At 34.5% G+C, this 15,218-nt stretch overlaps 2 pseudogenes; one reads left to right on the forward strand and one right to left on the reverse strand.

Annotated features, from left to right (window-relative positions):
- Positions 1-3,732: 3,732 nt before the first annotated feature.
- LOC120210332 lies at positions 3,733-9,778 on the forward strand (annotated as a pseudogene).
- Positions 9,779-11,253: 1,475 nt separating this feature from the next.
- On the reverse strand, positions 11,254-13,662 carry LOC120210340 (annotated as a pseudogene).
- Between the last annotated feature and the right edge of the window lie 1,556 nt (positions 13,663-15,218).

Raw genomic sequence — 15,218 nt, forward strand, 5'->3', positions numbered from 1 at the left:
TTAGTTTATTTTATGTCTAGATATAATTTAAGTATCACCCTAATTATGAATTGTAATGATTGATTTTAATCAATATTATACTTTTCCGTAATTATATAGCGGTGGATTCATCTTATGATTGGGGGCGAATAAGTGTCCATTTTAAAATTTGAATCTTTTTATTAGTTATTTTTTTTATTGGTTGTATAAATTTTATTTATATCTACCAATTTTGCACTGTTAGTGCATGTATATAAACATATATTATATGCTCACATTTAACAATATTTCTGAATTAATCATTCTACTTATATGATTGTCACATTTTTATATAAGTACGTTTAGGTTATGCAAATTTACCAAAATAATTGATGTATATACAGTTAAAATATGCAGAGAGATGCACATTACTTTGTTCCACAATTACATAATTAATAATGTATAGTTTCCCATTTTTGCATGAGGCAATAGGTGTTGGAAGTAAACCTTAAATGGAATGAGGTAATTTTTTTGTATTTCCAATTTGATAATATAATAGTTTTTTTATTATGATAATATATATAGTTTTGAATGATTTTAAAGGCGTCGTTATCCATCAAATGTGAATAATAATAATAATAATAATAATAATGCAGGGGGACACATGGAGATGGGGATGGACATGCCATTGCCCAACATATTCAAAGCGGTTCGGAAGTTCCAGCCAAGTGATTATTAATTCAAAACATCAATCGAAAGGGATCGTACGGTCACTGTGGGTCACCTCAAATATTTACTTGCAAAAGGTCAATTCGAATTCTAATAATAATCTTTAATATTTATACTATTAATAAGGGTTAAACACGAAACAAATTATTTTAGTAATTTAAAAAATATTATTATTTTTAAAGTTATCGGATTTAAATATTAAAATCTATAAAGATATATTTAAAGAATTCTCTATAACCGTTTTTTATTTTTTTATTTTTTTTACAAATGATGATACTAATTATAGTATTGGTTATTGATCACCCGCATTTTTTTATATATCATATTTTATTTGTTTTTTTTTTATTTTCAATAACTATGTCTTTATGATATTTTTTTTATTTTTATTATATGTTCTCGATCTTTTTTATCAATCATTTGACATTTTTTATTTAATTTTCTTTAGATTGAATTTAATATCGCTCGACTGGTGAATATGAAACTTATTTATTAATATGTTGATCTTATTCAACTCTGATTAACGATTGTTGGTGGGTGGTCTTTAAATAATTCGATTCCTTATTGTGGTTTGTTTTCTCATAACATTTGCCTCTTATAGCATTTATATGATCACACGTAACTAGTTTCTTATATAAATAATTAAAAAAATTATCCTAATTATATATTTAAATTATAATTATGGTTATAAACCGCTATATTCCCCCCCCCCCAATAAAAGTAGCCACTTGAATAAAAAGTATTGGATATAATGGTAAAATATAATACATTTCAATGAGAGATCACAAATTCAGGTCTTGAAAGAGATTATTGAGAGCGACAAAGATAATAACGTACTCCAATCATAAAATGAATATTAAAAAGTATTAAAATTGAGCTAAAAAAATAATTAGTATAAGTGTATGATTAGCAATCAAGCATGTCCATAACCTATGAATCACAAGAAAACAAAACAAATCAACCAAAAGAAAATGATTTGAAAGAAAAAGGAAAAATAATTGAAACAAAGAGGGAGAAGAAATGACAATGTTGTTTCATTTTCATCCCCTTGTTTTTATTTTATTTTGAAAATGCCCCCACCTTATTTCATTTTAAAAAATGGATGTCCCTTGTTCCCATATATAATGGGGTAAGGGGAGGTAAGAAAGTAGACTGCCCCCAACACCAGGTTGAGAGCAACTTTCGTAGAAGATCTCCGAATTATTAAATGCCCTCCGTGGGACTCGATCCCATGACCTCAAGGTTAAGAACCTCAAGTTGGTTAATATTTACAATTGCTGCCACTTTTCCCCAACTGTTTCTATATTGTTTTTTGGAAAACAAAATACCAAGGGTATAGTATACAATTGGTCACTAAATTATATTAAAATATTTTTTTATCTACTGAAGTTTTAGAAGTTATAAAATAATCATTAAATTATTATAAAATGACCATTACATGTAATAAAATAGTGTAGAGGTCCATGTGATATTCTTAATTCAATTTACTTCATTCACAATGTAATAATTCGAACTTTTAACATTATTTAAATATCTAATATCTTATTCTATTCGATCAACTAGTTATTGATTAATTTACATTGTTTGTAAGCCTTTTAAGTCTAACATTTTAAAGTTAATCATAATAATTGACATTTTCCTTTGTTTTCATAATAATAAATATAAATACTATCATAGAATAAAAGTATATAATAAAAATATAATTAGATTTATAAATATATAAATAATTGTAACAATATATCACTTTAAATAGATAAATCAAATTAATTTAACCCTTAGTTTAAAATAAATCTTTTAACTCCTAAATAAGAAACTCTATTTTGAAGTTTAAAATTATTTTTTGTCTTAAAAATGAAAATATAAAACTATTTTCTTACGAGATAAACTAATTAAAAAAAAAATATGTGTTTTCTTTGTTCTGACTGAATGGACCCATGCACTTTGTATGTAATCTATGCACCACTTGCTTTTGTTATTGTTTATATATGTATAGGGAGAGAAAGAGAGGGGCATGGTTTATAATGTAAATTCTTTTAGTTTTATATTTTTTAATCATTGTATAAGTAAAAGTAAATGATTAAAATTAACGAGTTATTCTTTTTATAAAAGAAAATTGAGTAAATTATATTTAATTTAAAAAATATAATATTAGTCATTAAATTTAAATAATTTAATGCTTTTAAAAATATTAAAAAAATAAAAAATATTATATTACTTAAGTGTCATGCATTGAAAAAATGAAAGACATTAATCCAATATCAGGAAAAAAATAGAGATTTTAAAATTTAAAAGTGGTAATGTTATACATCTTATCAAACATTATTTTTTTAAAAATATGATATTAAAACTTATTTGATTATCTGATTTTATGTCGACCAAATCCATAAATAAAATGAGTAAAATGAATATCCGTGAGTACTAGAAAATATCGTACTTTAAAAGGATTAGAGACATTAATCTCATTATAAATATATATATATCTTTTAAGAATTGTGTAACATTGCATGTCATAAATAAATACTAACTCATATAACTTTTTTTTGGACTTAATTAAAGAAATTTTGTGTTTATTATCATCACTCAATCAAATAAAATATAAATGTAATGGCGGTCTTATGTTCATTGATAAGTGGAGCAAAGCAATATTGGGAAAAAAAGAGAGGGAAACGGGATAAGAGGAAGAAAGCAAACAGTAATGGCAAACATCAGTAAATAGTACAAGTAGTCAGCAGCACGGAACTCTCTCTCTCTCTCTCACTTTCCATTTCCCAATAGTCATCACTCACCCAACTATTTCCGTTACTGGAAACAAGATCAGCTCCCCATTTTCTTAAAAACCCAGTAAAAAAAAGTTTCCCTTACTCCTCAACCGTAGTCCAGTGGATAACATAGATTATACTGTACCAAAAGTATCTACAAATACCCAATACTTCTTATAAATACACTTGGAATGCAAAACAGTAACGGCACTTGTGTTTTTGGTTTGTGAGTGTGAATAAAGATCTGGGCATTTTCTTATTTTTTTGGTGAGGAACTGGGGAAAAACAAATCTTTATATCCGAGATCTGTTGTGTGTTTTTCGGTTGCTGGGGTTAGTGGTTTACAAGCTTCGAGGAACTCAAAGAGAGAGAAAAAAAGCTGTTGTTTTGGTGTCATACTTAGGATCAAAAGTCCTTTTTTTGTTGGGAGCTGAAATGTGGGGATAAAGTGTTGGAAACATAGCAGAAGAGAAGATTATGTTGTTTTAGCATTAACGTTTCGGATCAAGAGAAAGAACTCTTGGGTTCTTTTGAGGTGGGGGAAGAAGAAGATAGGAGGCGGATGAGGCCGAAAGCTATAGTCTTTAGTAGTAAAACCGGTTTCGGTTGAATAAAAAAAGACAGCAAGTATTGGGGCTTTGAGTTCTTTGTTCTGTTTTTTTTAAAGACTTTTTGCTCAATTGTGGTTGGTTCTTGTTAAGGCATGGTGTTTTTTTTTTTTGTGGAGACAAAGGAGTAAAAAGAAAGGTTTTGGAGTTTGGGTGTCTTTTGGAGGACTCTGGTCTGGTTAAAGGAGGTGTTTTGGGGTGGTGATCTTTTTTCTCGGAGGTACAAACTTGGGATTCTAAAGGTGTTATTCGACTTACCTAGTAAAAAATGAGACTTTCTTCAGCTGGTGTCAATCCACAACATCAGGAAGGTATGCTTCTCCTTTTGTTTTGTGTCCTCTCTGTGTGTAAAGGAATAGATTGAGTTCCTTGGGAGAGGTGAAGTTGAAATTATCTTATGGATGTTGATGTTTGGGGTGTCAATTGGCTTTGTTTTTGGCTTTAGAAAGGAAGAAGCTGAAATCTTAAAATGTTAAATCCCAGATCAGAGATTTCAGTTTATTTAGATTTTCATTTGTTGGTTTGTTGAAGTTGTTTTTATTAGTCCCTTTTCTGGGGCCAAGAAGATTTTTAAAACTTCATTCTACCTTTGATTTCATTATCCCTTTTTCCATGTCAAACTGTTGTTTGATATGCTATATCTTGCTGAATTTATGTTTATTTATTTTTTATTTTTTCGGCTCTTCTCAAACCTCTCTTTGGAGCTTAATGCAAAACTCAAATTTGTTGGAAGTTTGGATTTTCCATCTTTCAAGCATCCCCCGACCTTTGGATTACATGTTTAACTTTTTTTATTTTCTCTTTTATGGTTTTACATTAATGCAAGAACAGACCCTGCAGGGGAGGAGAGAGTTTTGAACTCTGAGCTTTGGCATGCATGTGCTGGTCCTCTTGTTTCTCTACCTCTGGTTGGAAGTAGGGTTGTTTATTTCCCACAGGGTCATAGTGAACAGGTTGGTATGCTTGAATTTTGGATTAGCTTGTTCTTGGTAATGGATGGTGTGTATGCATCAAGTTACATTTGCTTTATGGAGAATAAATCATGAAATATTGTTTCACTGTCTTTTCCGAGGAAAAAAAGCAAAAAAAAGTTATTTGCAGGCATATCATCATTATTGCCCTTTCTCCTGTATGGATATTGAAAGAATGTAAATATTTAAAGTTTGATCTTTTTAGATGTGTCTTTGGTAGCACCAAATACCATTTTACTGTATGGGAGTTTGTGTGACATGAGAACATTCCAGCCTGACTTCAATTCATCTGCTTTTTAGATATCATAATTGATGCTGCTCCAGTAGATCTAATAGTGGACTTGAATCTTCCATTTTACTTTTACCAGGGTTCTTACTGGTCTGGAATTTTCCGACTTAAGAGACTCTTAACTCTGACATTAAAACGTGCAATATACTTGTAATTGTATTTGAAAATCCCTGGGGGAACTGAGATTGTTTAGTCATTAGTGTTTGGAAAAGAAACGGTTCATCATATATGGTGGTAACCATTGGATGTTGTACGTTTAGTGCTTGCATAGTCATGGATCATAGGGAATTGTATGTGGAGCTCTATGAAATACATTTCTGGATCTTTCCATGTACCGAGGTTCTTTGTACTTGATTAGACATCATATTCAGTAACCAAGCATTTATTGGGTTTTCTTTTAGGTAGCCGCAACAACCAATAAGGAAGTGGATGCCCACATACCTAACTACCCGAGCTTACCCCCACAACTTTTTTGTCAGCTTCACAATGTTACCATGCATGTAAGGCTTGTTTAATTTGGTTTTCCGATGCTATCTTCCATTTCATTTGTCTCTGAAGCCTTGGAATTTGTAAACTTCAGGCAGATGTTGAAACAGATGAAGTATATGCACAAATGACCTTGCAACCACTGACTCCGGTATGTTATTTTTTGTTGGGTTTCTTTTGAGCTTTTAGTCTTATTGATTGTTTCAAGTATTGAAGATTACTTGTTCTGCAGCAAGAACAAAAGGAGGCTTATCTGCCTGCAGAATTCGGTACTCCCAGCAAACAACCGACAATTTATTTCTGTAAAACGTTAACAGCCAGTGACACAAGTACTCATGGAGGGTTCTCTGTTCCTCGCCGTGCAGCTGAAAAAGTTTTTCCTCCACTGGTACACAGTTGTTATCATTAGTGTTGATATCCATTTAAGCTTTTAGTTGCATTGATGTATTTGTAATTTTATTCTTTTAATTGCTTTCAGGACTTCTCCCAACAGCCTCCAGCTCAAGAGTTGATCGCAAGGGACTTGCATGATAATGAATGGAAATTTAGGCATATATTTCGTGGTTAGCTTATTAAGAATTCCCTTTTCCTCTTAAAATATGAATCTTTTTTCTTCAGTGCCAGCATATTCCTTAACTAACAGTCATTGACTTGTTCCCATTCAGGCCAGCCCAAAAGGCACCTCCTGACAACAGGATGGAGTGTATTTGTTAGTGCTAAAAGACTAGTTGCGGGTGATTCAGTGCTTTTCATCTGGTAGGTTGCTGGCTTGTTTTCCATTTTAGCTTGCTCCAGCGGAAATTCTAGATTGTAGCTATGTTGATGCTCAAACCTGTGTATGGGTTATATTGACAGGAATGACAAAAACCAATTACTTCTTGGTATCCGGCGAGCTAATCGACCTCAAACTGTAATGCCTTCATCAGTCTTATCAAGTGATAGCATGCACTTAGGGCTTCTTGCCGCCGCTGCTCATGCGGCTGCAACAAATAGTCGCTTCACTATATTTTATAACCCAAGGTATGACGATACTGCTATGCTTCGCAGATTTTCACTATTGCCATGTTCTGATTATTGATTCCTTAACGTGTCTAAATTTATTCCTGTTCAATCCAGGGCTAGTCCATCAGAATTTGTCATACCTCTCACAAAATATATCAAAGCTGTTTATCATACTCGAGTTTCTGTTGGTATGCGCTTTAGAATGCTGTTTGAAACAGAAGAATCAAGTGTTCGTCGGTAAGCTTCTTTTTTTTAACAGTTGATTCTTATAACTGTATAAAGTGGCTTTCCTTACACAAAAATAAAATAAAATAGAAGATTATCTCTTTTAACCTGGGAACTGATGCCTGACTGGCATAGCTTTCCTTGCAAAGGATTGATTTGCAGTTATGCGAAGATATGTTGTTCCATTTATGCTCTTTTCTAATGTCATTTCAATGATTCTTTGCTTGAGTCCCATCTCTTATGTTTACTTGTGAACGTTATTTAATTTGTATCTGATGATTGTGCATGGCCTAGATACATGGGGACGATAACTGGCATAAGTGACTTAGATCCTGCTCGGTGGCCAAATTCACATTGGCGATCAGTTAAGGCATGTTTAGAATGGTTGCATTGATCGTTTGTTTTTTGAGTATTTGTACATTTGTTGTTTTAGAGTTCCTATGTATGTTGATGATAGCGTGGAGTTTTAACTTATTCGTGCAGGTTGGCTGGGATGAATCAACAGCTGGTGAAAGGCAGCCAAGAGTTTCCTTATGGGAGATTGAACCGTTGACAACATTCCCAATGTATCCATCTCCATTTTCTTTAAGGCTCAAGCGACCATGGCCACCGGGATTACCTTCTTTTAATGGTATGCTAGTCTAATGCTAATTCCATGGCTGTACAGGGTCAACTACTCAAAGTTTTCTCATTTCTGCAGCATCCTTATTCCTTTTAATTTGTCTCTATTTGTTTATAGGCATCAAGGATGACAGTCTAGGCATTAGTTCTCCACTTATGTGGCTACGAGGAGATGCAGCTCAAGGAATGCAGCAGCTGAATTTTCAGGGGATTGGAGTTACCCCATGGATGCAGCCGACGCTAGATGCCTCGATGCTGGGTTTGCAGAATGACATGTACCAAGCTATGGCTGATGCAGCATTGCAAGAGATGAGGACTGTGGATCCTTCCAGATCAGCAACTGCTTCCCTTCTGCAATTCCAGCAACCCCAAAATTTCCCCGGCAGAACTGCCTCTCTAATGCATCCCCAAATGCTTCAGCAGTCTCAGCCTTCTGTCATTCTTCAGGGTGTTGTCGACAACCAGCATCAATCTCAACCTCAAACTCAGCCACATGTACTTCAGCAACATTTGCAACGTCAGAATTCATTTAATAAACAACAGCAACACCACGCCACCAGCATCCGTTGTTTAATAATCAGCAGCCCCAGCAGCCGCTATTTACTAGCCAACAACAACGGCAGCCACAGCAGCAACTGGTTGATCAGCAGCAGATTTCCAATGCAATGTCGGGCATATCACAGTATGCTTCAGCCTCTCAATCCCAATCATCTCCATTGCAACCCATACATTCACTATGCCAACAACAGAGTTTTTCTGATTCCAATGGAAACCTTGTGACCAGCCCTGTCGTTTCTCCTTTGCATGGTCTTTTGGGTTCCTTCCCCCAAGATGAATCTTCCAATCTGCTCAACTTGGCCCGAACCAACCCAATAATAACTTCTGCTGCATGGCCAGCAGCTAAGCGGGCTGCTGTTGATGTTCTCTCATCCGGGTCTCCACAGGTGGAACAGTCGGGTCCATCCCAAACAAACATGTCTCAAAATTCAATCTCATTGCCACCTTTTCCTGGCAGGGAGTGCTCGATAGACCAAGGGGGTACAGATCCACAGAGCAATTTCTTATTTGGTGTTAATATAGAGCCTTCATCTGTTCTAATGCAAAACGGGATGACAGGCCTTAGGGGAGTTGGCACTGATAGTGATTCCACTTCTATACCCTTCTTTTCTAATTATATGAGTACTGCAGGGACTGATTTTTCGGTTAATCCAACAATGACACCTTCCAGTTGCATTGATGAATCCGGATTCTTGCAGTCTCAGGAAAACGTGGGACAAGGAAACCAACAAACTAGAACCTTTGTTAAGGTTTGTTCCTTTTACTTCTTTTTTTTGTTTGTACGAGTTCGACTAGGTTTTTGAAGTTTGATTCGCTTCATCATGTTGCAAGCCTGATCTGTCAGCAGTGCTAAATGTGTTGATAATTGATGCTACTGTTTTCACCGTGAACAGGTTTATAAATCAGGGTCCTTCGGGAGATCATTGGATATATCTGCATTCAGCAGCTACAATGAACTCCGCAGTGAACTTGCTCGTATGTTTGGCCTTGAGGGCCAGTTGGAGGACCCCCTGAGATCAGGCTGGCAGCTTGTATTTGTTGATCGGGAGAATGATGATCTTCTCCTCGGTGATGACCCTTGGCCGTGAGTTTCCATTCTCCTTACTACATTGTATAGATGTTTTTCGTCAACCCTAGGTTGCATGTTCGAATTCATCTAGTAAATAACTAATTATTGCATTGTCCTACTATTGTATAGATATTGTTTTCCAATGCCGATTACTTTTTACTAAATCCGAATTATTGTTACCTTTCGTTTTTACTTCAACCAGGGAGTTTGTTAACAGCGTCTGGTGTATCAAGATACTTTCTCCACAGGAAGTGCAACAAATGGGCAAACAAGGCCCGGAGCTTCTAAACCCAGTTCCGAGGCTCTCAAATGGCATGACTACGTGAACAGACAGGATTTATAAATCTGAGCTCCGGTAGCGCCTCTGTTGGTTCTTTGGACCACTGTACGAATTCTCGACCGGTTATGATACTGTTTTTCTCTTGTAATATCAGTCTCTTGCAAAAACGAAAACTATTATAGTTGGTGGAAACAGCTGCCTAACTAGCTTGAAGAGTATTGTTCATAAAAGCTACACACCATATATATATATTATTAGGATATATCAAATATTTATGAAGCAAGCTTAGCTTTTTTCAACTCACATTTCTTGAATAGTCAATTGTCGATGAACTTGATGTTCAACTATTTTTGAAGTCCCCTAAGTTCTGTTTTTTTTAGTGCGAGATAATTTACTAATATATATTTAAAATTTTCTTATTAGTCTAAGACAATTTACTAGTACATATTTAAAAAAAAATTAGATTGTTGATAATGTATATACCTTGTAAATTTAGTTGTTCAAATTCGAATATTTTAAATGTCATGTGATGGGTTCCATGTAGGTGCATTATGTGTCAATATTTGGACATGTTCCCTCAATCTATTTGATGAAATGGGAGGGTTTCTCAATAATTTCCATTAGAGCCTAATTGAGATGGAGTCGGGGTTTGATGTCGGCAGACCATGACATGTGAGAGAACATGGTTATAGTTTGGGGTTAGAAATTTGTTCAAATAAATTGAATAATTTCAAATTAAATAAATTAAGTTTTTTAACTTTGAGTTAAATTTTAAATAAATGGAATTCAAATAAATCGAATAAAAATTGATATAACCTTTGGGGTTTGGTCAGTTTTAAAAATGTATAAATTAATCCATCTCGACTGATATTACCAAAAAAACCTTCATAAATTGAACAAATATAAATAACTATTTCCAAAATTTATAAAATCGTAAAAGAAACTATATAAAGTTCAATAAAAAAAATAAGTTATAGAAATTTTAACACTTTCTAAAAAAAATTGAGGTTGACCAACAGTGTCTTGTTGTCTTATTTTGATTTAGAACAATTTTTGAACTTATATTTTTTAAAATGTATTTACTCTTAACTTAAAATATAATCATGTTGTCAACAATTTTTTTTTTGTTTATCATTAAAAAATTAATTTGAACAAGTTTTTTCGACTCAATTTCAAGTACAAAATTAGGGTCAAACATTTGAGAATGATCAAATTGTTTAACTTTAAAAGAATGAAAATTTATTAAATATTTAAATATTAAAATTGAAGATTACTGATAATTAAACTAAAAATGGCCTAAATTTGAGGGAGTGGTCAAATTGTTTAATTATAAAAGAATAAGAATCTGTTTAGTATTTAAATCGGGAGTTGAAGCTTAATTTGACTAATAAATTAAATTGAGAGAGATCTAAAATATTATTAGACAAATATATTTCTTATATTTTAGGGGGAGTCGAGACTAGAGCTCCTCCCAAACACAACGCAACTGGATTCCAATTTTATTTTATCTAATTCGATCATTAAATATTTTGAAATTAAATGAAAATAATAAAACATAATTCGTCGATTAATTCAAAATTTTCACTCGATTAGATCGCACTCTAGGAAGACAAGTGCCTTACCGAGTGCATGTCCCTTTTACAAGGGGAATTTGACACCCATATGGATACTCAAGGAACACAATTGAACTACTAATTTCATCCTTCCATGTAAAATCACAAAATTAAGCCACACCATAAACACAACCACCCTTCTTGTGACCCATTTGCATGAGCAATTTTGCATTTTATGGATTGTTACATTATTACAACCAACCACAACACGTGAAATGAGACGACGGCATTCTTCCGGTCCGGCGAATATATTCTACTTGAGCGGCAGTTCTTTCGGCGTCTCGGTTTTTTCTGGCCTCGGCTGCAGCTCGTTTCTCCTCTGCTCTTTTCCTTGCCATTGCATTCTTCTTTACCATCTGTGCTTGAGCTTGGGCCCTCATTTGCTCTACTTTTGCCTGAAAAAAAGTAACAAGACTTGTAACTATGATCGATCGCACCTGTTTCGATTACGAGAAGACTCAAATCATATAGCTTTAGAACTTATGAAGGCATGTGATTCGGTTAATTGCATGATCTCAACCGAAAACTAACTGTGTTTCGAGGTTTACTCATGATTTTCGAGTATGTCATGATTAAAGGGCTTTTAAATACCTCGATTCTCTGCATTTCAGCTTCTAGTTTTGCTCTCTGCTGACTCTCCCATGCTTGATTTTGATCTCCTCGCGCTTATACCTGATAAATCGAAATATGCAACTGGAAAACGTAACTCGACCGGAAAGAGTTTTAAGAGTATACATCAGTACAAACGATTTTACAAAATGTTCGGTCGTTTTAGAACCTTGCAGTAAGCTTAGACTTCTAGGCTTCCTCCCATGCAGCTGCTCGTTTTTCATATTCGATTTGTTCAAGCTCCTTTACGTTATCGGTTTCGACCAAAGATGCCCTTTTTCCCTTCTCGTCTCTGCTCGCCCAAGCGGCAATATTCATCTTCCCAAGCTGGACACCAAGGGCTACAATCTCTCTTCTTGTTTTCAGCTTCATGTCTTGCTCGGACAATTCTCTCTTGCCGTTATCAAAGCGATGATGTGACTCGGAATCCATTGTGTGATTCAAAGGTGTCGATGTCCCTCTATGCGAAGTAGACCAGACTGAAGATGTCGGAGTTCGAAGTGGGGTTGCCGCCCCTGCAGGTGTGGAAGTCCTTGATGGCTCTGGACTTGTAGCAGGGGTCATTTCAGTTCCCATATCTCTCATACAAACCGATCGAATGGTAGGCAAAACTACAAGCACAAATCAAAAGGTATGAGATTAAGATTAGATCAAAAACAACGACTCGAACATTTCGATGTTCTTAATCACATTGTAAGCAAGAGTCCATCATGCTGATCAAATCATACAACATTTCCTTGTAATCAACCAGGAAGCACAATATGTATTATCTTCAAGTAGCAAATATATATAATCAAAGCAACCTGTTTTATCTTCTGCTGAACTTTTCGAACAAAACAAATCTGTCCGAACCATTTCCCTCGATTCCCGACTTAGCATCTGCATGGCAGGATGACCGAAATTGACAGTCTTAGCATCGGTTACCCCATTCACAAGCAATCTATGATCAGAGTTTGCAGATTCCGGAGCATCTCTCACCATATCGGTAATCGGAAATCGAATAGCCTGGCTTTGAAATGAATTCTTCTTAGCATTCATAGCCTGCACATTTTGCTTGCTCAGTATCCATTTCTCAGCGTCATTCCACTTCGACGACATCGGTCTCGAGTACGACCTTGCCATCGAAGCCGGTAACGCTCTCTCCCCTTTATGAAACTCGAAGCTAGATGAACTGGCATTACTATCCGAATCAGGATTTTCATCTTCAACTGTCCTCATTGGATGAATTGAGCTCGAAATACCGTTATCGTTCTTCGGAAAACGCATCGATTTCGCACGGCCTACTTCAATGCTCTCCCTTGGCAATGATTCTTTCGACTGACTAGTAATTTGCTCATTTAGACTAGAATCCTTCATTGAATCATCGGATACTTTGACTGCAATTCAATTGAATTTATTTAAACCAGCAGATTTATATAACACAATGCTCAAAGCCTCAAACAGAAAGGAAATGTTTACTTACATGTAATTCACAGACACCATGAAACTTCAAAAGTGGAAGATTTCCAGTAAATGAGAGAAGATAATGAAGAAGATAGAGAAAATGACAAACCTTGTTCATCAAAGTGTCCATTTTTAGAGGCTAAGAGACTGTTCACAAACTCAGAATCTTCAATCCTAGTAGGAGATGTCCTTGAAGAATTGCTATTTGATCCATCTTTCTTTCTCAGATGATGAGGCCCCATCAGCTTCATCCTCAATTTACTTGGTGAAATACTACTCTGCAAGTGTATATAAAATAAAGGATTTTGAAGGGAAAAAAACAACTCATGAACCACAAACTTCAAAGCACACATTAACATAGAAAAACTTACCTGAACCTTTTCTATTCTTTCATACTCCATTAGATGTCTTTCTCTCTCTCTAAAGTTCCTATCTTTCTAGACAAAGGAGAGGGAAAAGGAAACCTGAGAGATTATGTTTTTAGTCTTTTGTAGTTGACAAATGTATAAGAGTTTGACCACTGTTCAAATCATGATTCTCCACCCACCTCATTATACAACCTTCTGCATCCAATATAATATCGCCACATCATCACCCTTTGGGTCCACCTGATGTGGCCTTATCGGTGTGCCGGCGCCGTTTTGAAGTTTCAAAGTTTGGACTCAAAAGGAAACCAGGGAATTCCCATTACTACAGGAGTACATTGCGAAATGTACTAGACTTTATATTTACTACTATTCTGGTAACAAAATTTTAAAATGATTCAATTTAATCACTGAACTTTTGAAATTGTTCATTTTTTTACTTTCTTTCAATTTTCTATATTTCTTCATCGTCTATTGTGATCAACTATCATGCTGGCCGCTTTCGGTCGTCGTAAATGCCAAAATTTTTCTGCTAAATTAGTTTTGCACTTATAAACAAAAATATATTGTCTATTTAAGCGAAAAATATTCTAAATTTCATGAATCTAATAAAATTGGATTAGATATGGATTAGTATCCAATCGATTAGGTAATGATTGTACGAGTTTCGCATATTATATGTCTATTGTATCAATATCAGATTATAAATCAAGAATGATGTCATTAAAGATTTGGTCTTTAAGATAATCGTTGAGAATTTGAGATTTAGGATAACGAGGTGAAACATACAATGGTTTGAGATTTACAATAGTAATGTAAGGTTAGTGAGGGTTTATGATTTGAGACGATGAATGTGGAATGATGAGGGTGATGGCATAAAGGGTTCGAGGTTTGAGATGATTGATGAAGGTTCAATGTATAAAATAAGAATGAAGATAAAATTAAATGATGAAATTTGTAATTTACCATTACTATAAACAACTAATCTTTGCAGTAATTAGTGAAAATGTTTTGGTTCTTGTAAAGGGTTTTTCAACAAAATAAAAAGAATATCATGGAAATGATGAAGACCACCATGGTCATCTCAAGAACAGCAATGATAAGGGGGGAGAGGTGGGAATTTCATTTTGCTCTGTATAGTAACTTGCATGGCCTGCATAAAACAATGATTGGGTCACTGTCATTGTTGTATCTTGTAAAGGAAGAAGCTTGATATCCCTTTCAAAATTAAAAATACAAAATTGATTCAGTTGGTTCTGAACTTATTCACTGTTCTTATGAGCACCTGAATTGGCAGAACACATAAATAGAGTAATAGACTGTAATAAATAATCATCACTGCAAATTTAGACTGATTTCCTAAAAGGAAGATTGTGTTTGTTTCTTGTGTTTTGACCGAATTGCAAGCAAAATATAACAACAGTTGTGCTGCAGAAAGAAAGTAGAACAGATTAAAATGTTCAAGAGAGGGAAAATGATGAGAGTGGTTGAGATTTTTGAAAATATTTTGGTGAATGATTGAAAGATTTGCAGGTTTTGTTGTTCCTTGTGAGTTTCTTCATAAAATTTCAGCTGATTTCTAGCAACATTAGATTTGATATGGTACACAAGTCTTCAAACTTGGTCCTCCATGAAG

This window comes from Hibiscus syriacus, unplaced genomic scaffold (genome assembly GCF_006381635.1).
Source record: "Hibiscus syriacus cultivar Baekdansim isolate YM2019G1 unplaced genomic scaffold, ASM638163v2 tig00109923_pilon, whole genome shotgun sequence".
NCBI classification, from domain to species: domain Eukaryota; kingdom Viridiplantae; phylum Streptophyta; class Magnoliopsida; order Malvales; family Malvaceae; genus Hibiscus; species Hibiscus syriacus.